This window comes from Topomyia yanbarensis, chromosome 3 (assembly GCF_030247195.1).
Source record: "Topomyia yanbarensis strain Yona2022 chromosome 3, ASM3024719v1, whole genome shotgun sequence".
Taxonomy (NCBI): domain Eukaryota; kingdom Metazoa; phylum Arthropoda; class Insecta; order Diptera; family Culicidae; genus Topomyia; species Topomyia yanbarensis.
The window spans coordinates 354,592,967-354,606,756 of NC_080672.1; positions in this window are offsets into that span (position 1 = coordinate 354,592,967).

The window sequence follows — 13,790 nt, forward strand, 5'->3', positions numbered from 1 at the left end:
AGCATATTGATCCCTGCATGCTCTCAGTGTTCCTTTTATAGAACATACAAACTTAGCATTGAATTATATTAACAATTTCTAGTGAACAATGGGTTTGGGTTTCTTGAAAAATACCGAAAATGCTGAAAACAATCAAGAAATGGATTCTCTGTTAAACACATTTAGTATATACTTTTATGTACTTTATCATCTCTGAGACTTTTTGATCAACAGCTTCTTTTGATTTTGTGGAACAGAAGTAAGGCGTTAGTTCCTTGTTTATCCGATCCCAAGCAGAAGCTGATTCTAGTTTCTTTAGGACCATTCTACTAGTATTGTATTTGTCCTGTACACTGACAAACTATAGTAATTATCGAACAAGGTCATGTGCATGTAATTGCTCCACACCAAACTATCTGAAATAATAATTTTGGAATAAAACACGGAACTTATGCCATTTATTACTCCATCAAATAACTATTACCGTTGACAATTCGAAAATAACAAACGAAAAAAAGCCATGACAACAACTGTTTTAAAGAGACAATTGAAATGAGCAGGGAATGGGTTCAGTGTTCTCACTTATTTGAGGGCGCATTTCCACACCCATTCACCACCAGATAGCGCTTCTGATGTCAAAGAGAGTTCTAATGAGAAATCAGAACAGTGATGAATCTAGTAGATATTTAATTTATGATTCATCACTGTTCTGATTTCTCATTAGAACTCTCTTTGACATCAGAAGCGCTATCTGGTGGTGAATGGGTGTGGAAATGCGCCCTCAAATAAGTGAGAACACTGAACCCATTCCCTGCTCATTTCAATTGTCTCTTTAAAACAGTTGTTGTCATGGCTTTTTTTCGTTTGTTATTTTCGAATTGTCAACGGTAATAGTTATTTGATGGAGTAATAAATGGCATAAGTTCCGTGTTTTATTCCAAAATTATTATTTCAGATAGTTTGGTGTGGAGCAATTACATGCACATGACCTTGTTCGATAATTACTATAGTTTGTCAGTGTACAGGACAAATACAATACTAGTAGAATGGTCCTAAAGAAACTAGAATCAGCTTCTGCTTGGGATCGGATAAACAAGGAACTAACGCCTTACTTCTGTTCCACAAAATCAAAAGAAGCTGTTGATCAAAAAGTCTCAGAGATGATAAAGTACATAAAAGTATATACTAAATGTGTTTAACAGAGAATCCATTTCTTGATTGTTTTCAGCATTTTCGGTATTTTTCAAGAAACCCAAACCCATTGTTCACTAGAAATTGTTAATATAATTCAATGCTAAGTTTGTATGTTCTATAAAAGGAACACTGAGAGCATGCAGGGATCAATATGCTTCCGGCAGTCGCGCTAGTGCACTAAGTGCACGCTGCTCTGAAAATCTAGCGAAATCGTCTTAGGACACCAGCGCCTGCTCGTTCAGTGGCCCATAAGCGCAACTTCCGCAGGGATATAGATTGCACAATGTGGCTCATAATGCATAATTTCTGGTCAATAACGGAGTAGCAACTGCGGGCAATCTCTAATGCTTATGCTTTATAAAAGAAACACTGAGACGCTAAGCAATATTACAGCTAAGTGGCTTGATTTACCAGCCTTGTAATGTTCGCTAGAAAACTAAAAATTTTCTGCAACTTAACACACTTAAGATGAGTTGGTTGCGACATTTGTTGAATCGTCATATTCAGAAGTTTGTTTTAGAATCACACTGATTAATTGGATTTTTCATTTTCTTAAAAATAAGGCCAAGCAAAATTGCATCATATGTTGATAGCCATTTTTAAAATTCTGCTGGAAAAAATCAGTGTATAAGACCAACAATTCCTTATTCCACTTTATTATTATATTATTTTACGTCCTCGACGACTGAAAGTACATATAAATGAAGTCCTATGCTACGGGTTAAACAATTGAATAATTTTAAAAATAAACTGATATCTAAAGTCCTAACATAGCAATTAATTTGTCCTATTGGACAGGCAGTGGATCATCCCGTCGCCAGTCTACTCTTCATAAATTGACTCCGTATCAAAAACTTATGAAAGAGAAATTTCAATCCAAATAAGAGGAACCGCTGATACATTCGATCTGCAAAAAGTTTAGTGTAAATTCCTAATTGTGTAATTCCAACCTTGCGTTCGGATCCTTAACCTTCATTAACTATAGTTTTGGAATCGTTCTCCAGGAGGCGAACATGGTGTTTTCTGCGTTATATGGATAGTTCTCTATACCGAATTATTACACGTTCCGAACAGTACAAAACGTATAATTCTGGATCACAATGATAACAATTTTCACACCTTTTCCTTAGCAGAACTCTGCGGATGAAGCATTATCACGATTTTGCAAAACGCATTGGCTGTACACAAATGTTCAGAAAAATCACCGAAAATATTCGTCTTTTATTATGATTGTCAGATATTGAAATTCTCAAGGCCTTGTTGATTATACGATGTGAAATGCGCACGGTATATTATATATAGTACACCCAACAACCGCAGCTTCGAAAGGATGGCGCTAATTGAGTGTAATTATGAATCCTTTATAGTGGGGTCTCTAGTTATTATTTGCTTTATGGATGAATCTAGTAGATATTTAATTTATGACAAAACATACCCCTCTGGTTACAAATGGCGCCGACTATGATGAACGGTGGCGGATGTGGGAGAGTCCAACAGTATTCTAAGCTAGACTTGCAAACCTGCCACTCCCGGTGCGGTAGGTTCCGATCTCTTCCCGTTGGTCTGGATCCATCCGGCCGTCTGTGCATTTATGCATCGGATTGACATTTTCCACTCACTGAGGAAAGCGTACCGATTCCGTTGGTAGTCTGTTGCAGGGCTCTTGGCGATAAATGAAAGCGAAGGTGGTTGGTTGGTTGGGAACGAAACGTGGTGGCGTTATCCTAGGCCAAGGATTCTGAACGAAGCGAGCAGCCGGTATTTTATGTCGCCTTCTCTTTCCATTCACATTCAGGTTTGAATGAAATATTTCCATTCAAAGTTTCATCCGTTTTCTACATATTTGTTTTAGCGCAAGAATGTATCATGGACAGGTGTTCAGGCGGATATTCAGCGAAGATACAATAAACAGTTGTCATTTACAATATTTATTAGTTTTGACAGCACCTAAAACTTCCGGAAAGTCGATCGTAGTAGCCATGCGCGACGGACGCAAGTGTTTTTTCGTTCGCGTCAATATTTGGGTGAAAATATGAAAGTGTTCCAAGATTTGGTTTTTCTCGGTTTTCGTTCGGGATTTGAGAATGAAAAAAAAAAATCAAAATGTGTGCAGTGGTCTAGCAGTCAAAAGTGTTGGCTCCCTGAGCTGTGTTGGAGCCATACAGGAACGCAGTTGCGTTTTCCTCCGGTCTGTTTGTCAGAGGCGGTGATGAAGAACGCAGTGATTGTACGGTCAAATGTGGTTGCAGCTTTCGTTCCTCCAGCGAATTACCTATAGGAGACGGTCAGAGGGTGCGACATGGTGCACAAGTCAGTGTACATTCGGTGTTCTAACATGTTGGTGAGATCCATCCTGTTTATCTTGTTTTTCTATTTGAATGAATGATACACTAAATACGCGTCAATTTCATGTGCACTTATGTTGATTTCGTTTTTAGAACCGAGTCGCTTCAGGTTCGCTCTGAGCTGTCACTTTTGTATGGATTTTGTAAATATTAGAGCGAACCTAGGGCGACTCTGATCTAAAACCGAAATCAGCATTAGTCGTGGCAAGGAATCGAAAGTTTAATAATAATACTGGTATAAATTTGATACACGTATTATAATTGAGCGGGGCTTGCCGACGGGAAAATGACCTCGGAATGTACCGCTAAGTCTCTGTCATTTTGAAATGGGTCATTGGAAAATCGGCGGAGCTAACACCTCCTACCTCTCGAAATCAAGTTGTTTGCATATGGAAACCAGACCATATGCAGAAAACTTTTCATAATACCACTGCCGGCCAGTGGGATTTGGAAGGTTAACACACACAAACTTCCGGAAAGTCCCTTTGGATTTCAAGAACTTTGATTTTCCCATGATTCCACATCCAAAACCAAACTTTTTCCACTTATTTGTTGACCCATAGAACTTTTACCCGAAGTTGACGACCTCTTCCAGGTTCTCTGTTGAGTTTATCTTAACCATTAACCATTAGCTGGGATCACTTCTGGCTTCTATTTATAGCATTCGGCGTAGACTTCTTCTCTCAAGCACACCGACAACCAGATGCTTTGCTTCCTTCAACGCTCATGGTTGTATAGATCAACAGGGAGTGTATAGAGCATGATTTGTATAGAGCAAGTGTCTGTAGACTACGGGACTTTAGCTCATTACGCAAACAATAGCAAGACCGATTTGCAACTGTAATATTCCAAATAGTCCAAAATATATGAATTCGTCGACAATTTAAATAATTTCATTTGAAATCGTCTTCAACCTCGTATTGCACCTTATCGATTTCTTCCTCTTAACTCACTTTAAGCTAGCTTGTCAAACCTATATTTTATGCATTCCACACACATGATAGCTATATGCACAAAAATGTGCTTAAAATATAATGTGTATTAATCACACACATACATTTGATGTGAAATCTGTTATGAAACAAATTTCTATATGGCAATCGTTTATAATTTTTATATACGCCACATGAATTTCAATAGTTTTCACATTATATTTATGTGTGACAGATAATTTTCATGTGCTGCTACAAATTGCATAAAATCATATGTGAAATCAATAGATTCAATATAGCGAATTTTAACAGTGTAGTCAGCTCAGTTTCCGCAGCCTCTATTTTGAAAGGCACAAATGCGTATTCCACTGCTCTGCGATCAACGCCAATAATGTCGATGTCGTCCACGAAGCCAAGAAGCGTGTGAGATCTCATGATGATAGTTCTGTTCCTATGCACATCACAGATTTTCATATCGCATCTTCGTACATCACTCTGCTTCAGTTCATTTAACGTTATATGAAATGCCTCTCCGGATATTTTGATAGTCGATTTTGGTCCATCCAGCTTCATACGACTCAGTTAAATGGTCTTGCCACACATTTTAATCCTGTTTAATCTCGTTCCACAGGGCTTACCATCCCACTGAAGTAGTTAATTTTATATTAAAAAATTTCCAACTCCAATCATATCGTCTCTGAACAAAATACCCCTTCGACTCATCTGGTGCATATACCCCCAAGTATTTACCTTTTTTCTGGTCGCTTGGAAATAAAAATTTTCCGATGGAAGCGAGTATTTGAATTCCATTTCCGTGCCCGGATGGTGTCTCGCCTCAGGACCAACAACGAAGTAAGTACACTCATCACATCTAGATACCAGCTGATGTTACTGTAACTAGAACGCGGGCGCAAGGTACATGAATAAATAAACTCGGACGAAACTATGGTGGCGGATTTAAAATTTCTATGAATGTGTTGTTACATCAGCCGGCATTCCTGTTGAACATTTTAATGGTTTCTTATTTATTTTGAAACTTAAGCTTTCGTCGTGTTTGAGTATTAGTGGGTTTATTTTGTTTGGTTTTTCCGTCGAAGAGAATTTCAAATCCAATGTGATATAAGCAACGAATGAAAACTATTTTACCTTTTTGCCCAATCTAATATCGAAAGGTCATGCAATCACGTTGACGTTCGACGCCCTAACCACGGAAAATTGGTTTCCGGAAACTTGAAAGTTCTGCAAACTGTTTTGTCGTTCGCCTTTTGTTCAAATTTTCGATTCAGTTTGAATCAAAAATGTTTCGGGTATATATGCAATAATATCACATAATTTTCTAGGAGAAGACTAGTTCCAAATGAACGGTATAATCCGCTGCTATGGAATTTGTTTCGGATTCAATCCTCTGGAGTTGATAAGTACGGTCACATAAAAGTTCAACGTACCAGCGTAATAACCAAAAGGTGAAAATCTTGTGAAAATGGAAGCCAATTTGCGTTTGTAGGCGTAGGTGACCTAGGTTGGCAATAAATACTATTTGGCCACATTGGTCACCATCAAAGCTTCTGGAAGTGTTGAAGGTAATGATCGCATTTAAAATTAAATTCAATTTCTTCTCGGTCATGACAGAGCCGATTTTTACAAACTTGGTCTCAAATAAAAGGTGCAATATGTAATAGCCATGCGATTTAAGGTTCTCATTTGAAACGCAACTGAACAATTTCAATGGTACTGTAAACCGGGGTGACATTGATCACTTTTCGAAGTAATCATTACATATTTTTCGACGCAACACATTTTTTTCAAGTTTAATATTTTAAACCATGTACACTTTACGAAGCTTCGTCAAAATAAGATAAAGTAAAAGTTTAGATTTTTGCATATTTTGTGCTTAAACATCGAATACTCAAAAAGTATAACAAACCACTACTTTATAAGTTTAAAGTAAAACTCATTGCAAATTTGAATGATTAGGTAGACTATTCTAGCTAAATATGTAATCTACGAAAAAAGTTTCGAGTGATCAAAGTCATCCCGACGATCAAATTCACCCCGGTTTACGGAAGTGGGATTACGAGAATCGAGTTTTATTTTTTTATGTTAATTTGTCGTAAAAATGCATGGGACGTCTTGTGATATCTCGGAACAAAATTTTTTTGTACGAAAATCTACTCTCCGGAATATTTACCTTATGTCTTATCAAATTTTGGAACCACTTTCATGTATTCAGAATAGGTTCTAAATTGCATAATGTGGAACTCTAAATGGTTGTTGCTCAAAATATATTTCAAAAAACATTGATTAATTATGAGGATCTCCGAAGCCCCTCGAAAAAAGATCAGTCTAATTCTCACATAAAATGGGCATCCACATTCATGAAATTAGTGGGTTTAAAGTGGCATTAATTTACTTTAATTGCTGATGCCTTCATTTTTGTGTCATTTTTTCAAATTCCAATATTGATTTATGATTTATGTTTATGAATAACTACTCTATTACGCTTCAAACATTATATAAAACTAAACCAGGCATGCAAACATATTCTGCATAAATGAGAAAAGTATAATCGCACCATTAGGTGGATTAAACAGGTTTTTACAGCACATATTCTTTTCGCTACTGCTAATCCCTTACCATGCCAGTAGTTTCCTACCAAATTCATCTTCGAACATAGGATTTTCCTGGAAACAAATCCACGATAAAAATTTTTCCTCGCCAGGCTGAACTTGACGAGTAGGTGCCAGAAATTGTTTTTTGACGCCATTTTGAAATCCAAGATAGCGACTTTCGGTTTAGAAAAATTCGCTATAATCCAGTCAATATGGATATTTTCGAAATGGTCTTGAAGAGCAGGTGCCAGAAATTAATTTTTGACGCTATTTTTAAATCCAAGATGGTGACTTTCGGTTTGGCGAAATTCGCTATAACCCAATCAATATGGGTATTTTTGGAATGGTCTTGACGAGCAGATGCCAGAAATTGATTTTTGACGCAATCTTGGAATCCAGGACGGCGGCTTTCGGTTTAGCGGAATTCGCTATAACCCAGTCAATATGGATATTTTCGAAATGGTCTTGAAGAGTAGGTGCAGGAAATTTATGTTTGACGCCATTTTGAATTCTAAGGTGGCGACTTCCGGTTTAGCGAGATTCGCTACAACCCAATCAATATGGGTATTTTCGAAATGGTTTTGACGAGTAGGATACAAAGGTCGATGTTTGACGCTATGTTGAATTCCAAGATGGCGACTTCCGGGTTAGCCACATTCGCTATAAAAACAATTTCAGCTTTTACAGAGTCATTTTCTTATGCGTTAGAATTTCTTTTATGTATAAAATATTGTGTGAGTTTTAGTTTGGACATTGTAAAATCAATTGATTCGCAATAGCGGTTATAAACAGCCATCATTCGATTTATAGGGCCATATTTTGCATAATTTGTGCGATATGGAGTTATTGAAAATATGCTTCGGTTTCGTAGCTGTCGAGAAGGTGCATAAAAGTTTAATTTGGATAAAATTTCGGCTGAATCAATACGATGCGAGACGATATTATTAATGAACGAAAGCATTGCAAATTCACGACGTTCCTTCAATGTTTGTATATTGATAAGCATGCAGCGTGCTTCATAAGATGGCAGAGGAAATGCTATCCAACCTAGTTTACGAAGGGCAAATAATATGAATTGTTTTTGTACAGATTCTATTCGTTCTTCATGTGTGCTTGAAAAAGGGCACCAAATGATGCTGCAATATTCCAATATCGACCTAACATAAGCAATATATAATGTTTTGATTGTATAGTATATATATATATATATATATATATATATATATATATATATATATATATATATATATATATATATATATATATATATATATATATATATATATATATATATATATATATATATATATATATATATATATATATATATATATATATATATATATATATATATATATATATATATATATATATATATATATATATATATATATATATATATATATATATATATATATATACATTGTATAGTATATATATACAATGTATACGGATCTACAAAATGATAACTAAAGCGTTTTATAAAACTGAGCATGTTGTTAGCTTTGTGAATAATTGTGTTATAATGATCAATAAAATTTAACTTGGAATCTAATATAACGCCTAAATCCCTAATTCTTTCACATTTTGCTACAGTCTGTCTTCCTAAGGTAATCACAACATCCGATGTTTGTCGTTTTCGACTAAAAGTGATTGAATTGCATTTTTTCACGTTTAGCTGTAAGAGGCTTTTTTGACACCACGTGTGGAAAACTAGAATTTCGTTTTGGAATGTATCAATATCCTCGGCATTTCTTATCTCCAGGTAAAGTTTCATGTCATCGGCATAGATTAGTACTTTCAGTTTTTTGAGAAGGAAGGAAATATCGTTCACATATAAAATAAACAATAGAGGTCCTAAATGAGAGCTTTGTGGAACTCCTGAGGTGACTTCAATTGGATTAGATTGCTTTCCTTTGAATTTGATTATTTGCTGGCGGTTGGATAGATATGATTCTAACCACGTACGCAGCTCAGGCTCAATTCCCATCTTTTTTAATTTATAAAGTAACATTGGGATGTCGATTCGATCAAATGCTTTACTAAAGTCTGTGTAAAGTGCTTCCACGTAGTTTCCATTGTCCATTGCAATCAGTGAATAGTTAATAAATTCATTGCAATCAGTGAATTCTTAATAAATCAGTGAATAGTTAATAAATTATTGTATAACCCAGTCATTATGGGTATTTTCGGAATCATCTTAACGAGTAGGTTCCAAAAATTGATTTTTGACGCCATTTCGAAATCCACGATGGCGATTTCAGTTTTAGCAAAATTCGCTAACACCCAATCAATATGGGTATTTTTGGAAGTTGAAGCTGCAGTACAAATAGTTTTAATTAAACAGTTAAATTTACTTAGATTTTAGCAATGTGTTTAATTTAAATCAATTCAAACCCTCAACTCAAACCACATATGTTTCTTTCCTCTCTCATTTCCATTCTCACTGCATTCTTCTGGATGAACACATAAAAATATTTTGCATTTCGCTGGTTTATGATTAGATCTTATAAGCGAGGATGTTTTGGGTGATCGGCTAGATTTTTCATGCGGGCATTTCGGTGAACCGGAAGTTGCCATCTAGAATCTCAAAATGACGTCAAATATCGACATTTGTATCCTTTCGGAAAACCATTCCGAAAATATTCATATTGATTGAATTGTAGAGGATTTCTTTAAACCGGAAGTCGCCATCTTGGATTTCGAAATGGCATCAAAAATCAATTTCTGGCACCTACTCGTTAAGACCATTCCGACAATACCTATTATTGATTGAGTTATAGAGAATTTTGCTAAGCCGGAAGTCGTCATCTTAGATTTCAAAATAACGTCAAACATAAACTTCTGGTATCTACTTGTCGAAACCATTCCGAAAATAACCATAAATTTCTGGCATCTACTTGTCGAAACCATTCCGAAAATAACCATATTGATTGGGTTATAGCGAATTTCGCTAAACCAGAAGCCGCCATCTTGGATTTCAACAAATGCATCAAACATAAATTTCTGGCACCTACTCGTCAAGGCCATTCCGAAAATACCCATATTGTTGCGGTGCGGGCCATAAGACCCGTCTCTTCCATCTTTCCGAAAATCTACTAAGTCTTTTGCATTCAAAAGGACTGCAAATATTTTTGCAAAAACCGTGTGTATAGTGTCGCCTCGTTTTTTTTCTGGAAACTTTTGACTTTAATGTTAAAGTCAAAATTTTCTCCAAAATACGAATTTAACGAATTTCTTAGGATCATGTGGAAGATATATTATTTATATTTTTTGAATCATGTGGAAAGGGTGTACGGAATGAAATTGCATCTCTTGCAAATACTGCGACTTTTTTACATTAGATATTTTCTATTTGAAATTTTGGATGAGATTAGTTCAATATGTATTGTTTACATTGTGTATGGGTCATTCCACGTCAGATTTATAACCAAAATTTTAATTCCTTCCAATTTTTTTTCTTGCATTCTTCAGCTAAAAATAATTGACACGTTTTTTTTTGTTTTGGCTGAATATGATATTTTGTTCAAGTTATTAGTTTTTGAACTTTTGAGGTTTATAAAATTGAACAATTCTCAAACACTTATAGCTTGGAATCGATGCGATATATGGAAAAAAAACATTAAATAAAAAAGTTGCGTTTTCAAATGAGCTTACCGAAAGAAATTCCCAAAGAAGTTTTTTTTTGTTATATAACTTATGAAAACTGCTACTATCGGAAAAACTTGATTTTGTTGAAAGTTGGACCAATTTTATTTTACTTATTATTTTCTTTAAATATTAACAATCATTTTACAAAGATTGTGTAAAAATTTGGGAGTGGATATGAAAATACTTTGCGAGATATTACAATTATAAGCTATGTTGAGATGGGGGGAAAAAAGGGAAAAGTTTGAATTTTTGTAAGTTTATGTAATACTTGTTATATGTCTAGCGTAGTACAATGTCCAATTTGCAGAATCTACTTGAGAGCATGAAAAAATATTAAAAATTGGCGAAGGTATAACAATTTCCGCAAAACACGTTTTTCAAAGAGGTTTGCCGTGACTACGAATCCAGTGCAACAGCTCAAGTGAAGCATAAACTTAAAAAAAATCATTAGTATAGGTACATGTGGTGTCCTTGTACGATTCATTGAAGAAAAATTTCTTTTTGTTGGAAATGGAAACGATTTTTCCAAAAAACTCACTATTTTCACTATTTTTTGACGAAAAAACGGAATCGTTCAAGGACTCGGTATTACTATTACGGTATTACGAACAATTAAAATAAAAAAAGATTTGAGATCGGTTGAAAACTTTTTCGGCAATCGTAGTCACCGCAAAGATGTTTTTGGAAAACACGATTTCGAGATAATCGCGTTTAAAGTTTCAAGTATAAGCTTCGCCTCCGTAAGGGAGCAAAATGAAAAACGCTATAACTTTGCGCCTAGTGCTCCGATCTCTATAAAACTTCCGCAGATATAAATGAATCAATTAGTTTAGTTGAGTTAGAGGAACGTCATCTGACAATTTAGTGAACTTATTTTCGGAATGTCATCGATTTATTCTTTCCCTTGGTGATATTCACCATTTTTGGTTTTAGTTCGAAGAAAAAATAGAACAATGACCTTCCAAAGAGACAGGAAACTGAGATACAGTGGGTCGAAAAAATTACATGCTCAAGTTCACTAGCGCCTCCTAGTGGAAGAATCATATATTATTCGATGTACAACCTTGAAGGTTTTAATCTCGTGAGAAACTTTTCCGAATGTACTTACTCGCTAAAAAATTAGTTAATTGAAATACAGGAGATACAGATTGAACAACTGACAAGCTCACTAGCGCCGCTTAACGGTAGTTTTCTGAAGCAGCCGTTATACCACCTCACCTGCTTAGCAACTTCGTCGAAGATACTGACTTTCTAAAAGATCTTGATCTTGAGATATAGTAAGCTGAAAAAATAACATGCTCACTGGTGTCACCTAGCGGCAGAATTTTATATCAAACTATTTTATCCTCCACTGACTAGCTCTTGATCTTCTGAACAAGTTTGCCGAAGGGAGTAACCCTCCACATGATCGAGATCACGAGATATATTGAACAGAATATTGTTTGGTCGAACTTCCCACATCGCGCGTTCTATTGGTCTGGTTTCATCAAATAATTTCAGATTGTTTTGTTGCACTTTAGGTATATTACAGCACAAAAATGAGTATATCTTGTCTAAAACATGATTTCTGAGGAATACATAGTGGTTTGGCATTGATAAATGTCTTTGCAACTAAATGATAGCATAGCATACTCTTAGAAAACATGAAAGTTACATTTGACGTAAACAACGCAACGACGTATTTTTCTGTCCGATAATAGGATTTTACATGCTATGATATGTGAAATTGAATATTGTGACTCTTTTGATGTAAAACTCAGACTGAATGCCCTAGAAAAAGCCGAACATCTCACATTTTTACATGTAATAAAATGTAAATTTATGTGAATTGGGACACTCCTTTTATGTGCATCTGGCAAGATGTAAAGTTGCATGATTTTTTTTGCTGTGTAGCATAGCATAGCAAAAACGACCGCACTCATCATGGGTGGCAGATACAGTGATACTGCACACCTGGCCATGTCCTTACGATCGCTAATGGGAAGGAAATGTTAGTTGAATACTTTAGAAGATACGGGGAACCCACGCAATCTTCATAGGTATTACGGATGGAAGAGTTTGTTAGTAGGGAAGAAAAATGGGAAGTGGATATGTGGATTTATTAATTATAGTATGGTATGAATGATATAATGAACTATAAAATAACAATAAACTGGGTCGATCTCACCATTTTTTCTTGAATACCCTGCAACCGGAACAGGCTTCAGGCACCATCGTTCCACCACATTTTTTGTGTATTCTGCTTGTAGTACTTTAACCATTATATTCCAGGCCATACGCCATATTCGTCGACGGCAGATCTTTGTTATTTTCGTTATAGGTCTCAATAACAATGTCCAAATACACAGGAATAAATACGGCGTCAGCAATTGCGGGTAACTGGATAGCGATTTCTCCACACTCCACACACTCAACTATGTTTTCTAAAAAATGACACGCCTTTTAGTCCTGCCCTATTTGAGTAACATGCCGGAGTTCTCGGAAAGGTATCATGGAAGCGACGAGTTGTTTTGGAAAAGCGACAGACCTGAAGAGCGCGAGAATGACGGGCATCGAGAATTTGCACTTTCTTTGAAAGGCACTACTGTGTTCCCATGTCATTAATAAGTCCTTATGTCCTGATCGTGTCATGATGTTTGGAGTTCAGGCTTGCAGCCGGATTCACAGCTACGTTGTTTCTACAAACAAACTTCTAAATGGGAACCACTTTTTCAATTTTCAGCAGCAGTGTGTATAAAACCTGGAATTTAGCAAAAAAAAATATAAACGCTGAAAAATGAAAAATGGCAGCGAAATTTTATTGCGTCCTTAGCGCATGGCTACTACGATGTCACCTGCATTGCAGAGCCCATCTTGCATTGTAATAAATTCAAACAGACCAAAAAGAGTAATCACTACACATCACTGCAGTTGGTGGTACGCTCGCTGAAGATCAATCGTGGTGAACATATTTTTACACTGTAATGCATCCAATAGATCATGGCTGTGGGGTACAGGATATCGATCCGGAACTGTAACCCTATTGAGGGCCCGATAATCTCCTACGAAGCGTCATTTCGCATTGTTTTTCGGTACACAAT